Below are 1,477 nucleotides of genomic sequence, written 5' to 3'. Positions count from 1 at the left end.
TTGTCCATGTCTTCATAAGGTATAAGGACCTGGCTTAGGTTTTCATAAGCCTGTAAATGTGATTCCATAATTAGGTTTGACATTCATGGCTCTTTATAGGATTTGTGTGCAGGAGTCTGCAGACCAAAAACTTTAACGCAGGAGTCATCCCCTGTGTRAGTCCTTTCAGCCAGTGGAGTTACATCAGGGTAGAGTTTGGCTCCCAAACTGGAAAAGTAAAAAGAGAAAGTTTGCTCATAGTCTTTCCCACATGATGCTCCTTGTGATTTCTCTCTTACCTCCAAGTCCTCACTGCTAAAAGGAAATGTTTGTCCATAAGCCTACAGTTTTTTCCACCATGGCAGGCCGTGATGAAATTGTATAGCTGCTAATTTGAGTAAAAAGCAGTCCTAATTGTGGAAACTTGGCTTTCAGAGCCCTCTCCTCATCCAGGACCAAGTGCTAATGCAGGAGTCTCTTTGTAGAGAAACTGAAGGTTTATTATTGCAGGGACTTCTATTCTGGCTGTYGGTGGAGGTGTCTGAAAAACCACTGCACAACAATAATTCTACATTTTAATTTCTTAGGACCATTTATTCAGGTTTCTTGAATTTTTAATTGTTTTTCTTTTGCATATATTATTCAGGCAAGCTGAGTCAGACACCTAAACCTCTGCTAAATAAGCAGCTAAGAAGTGAAATAGGGAGGCAGTGTCACACCAATAGTGCAGGTGGGTGAAGTGAGACACGGACAGAAGTTACTCACAACATGTCCATATTTTTGCACTACCAAAGTTACAGACCATGAAAAGAAGAGGCGACCTTTGCCTCCCTCATCTTTTTTTTTCCTTTTTTTTTCTTTTTTTTAAATTTTTTTTTTTAATTTTTCAGGTGTTTTTAGCAGGTGCATCCCTTTCTGCACTGCACAAGTTCAGCTGTTTCCTGTCTTCTTGTCAGGGTGCCTCAGCCACTGAGGACCCCAAACAACCTCTGCCTGAGGATCCCAGTCCTCTCTTCAAAGCAGTGCTGAAATAAAACATGCAGTGGTGGTTATGATGKTTGAAATTTGCATAGCTGATTATAATAGTTGATATAAATTATTCTAATGATTGACTCAAAGCATTCTTCCTAGAGTAGCATAGAGAGCACACTGTGTTACACACAATTGTTTGCCTAAAACTCATGTCCTTTCCTAGGTGTATTTGATCATTAGGGTAATTAATTTTTAACTTTCCATTTCAGCAGGAAGTGTTCCTTAAAGCAGAACAATTAATTCTGAATAGTAAGCAGCTTAGTGGGGTGAATAACCACACATGCTGGGTCATACAAGGTTTCAAATTTTGTGACCCCGAAGAGCATGAGGCTGAACTGTGTGAATTGCATCCTCAGCTGATATAAATCAGCTTAACCTTATGGAGGATGTTGGAGTTACTCCAGTCTACATCAGCTTAAACCCTGATCTTGTGAATGTATTAACAAAAATATTTAAACTGACAGAG

At 39.5% G+C, this 1,477-nt stretch overlaps 1 protein-coding gene across 1 annotated transcript in view; it reads left to right on the top strand.

Moving 5' to 3' along the window:
- PAPPA (pappalysin 1) overlaps positions 1-1,477 on the top strand; it is a 175,911-nt gene that overhangs the window by 64,712 nt on the left and 109,722 nt on the right. The window lies entirely within an intron of this gene.

Source organism: Malurus melanocephalus, unplaced genomic scaffold, assembly GCF_030028575.1.
Source record: "Malurus melanocephalus ecotype Western Australia unplaced genomic scaffold, MMel_1.1 scaffold_447, whole genome shotgun sequence".
In the NCBI taxonomy this organism is placed as follows: domain Eukaryota; kingdom Metazoa; phylum Chordata; class Aves; order Passeriformes; family Maluridae; genus Malurus; species Malurus melanocephalus.
Note: the sequence above shows the minus strand (reverse complement) of the source record. Positions and strands in the feature narration are given on the sequence as shown.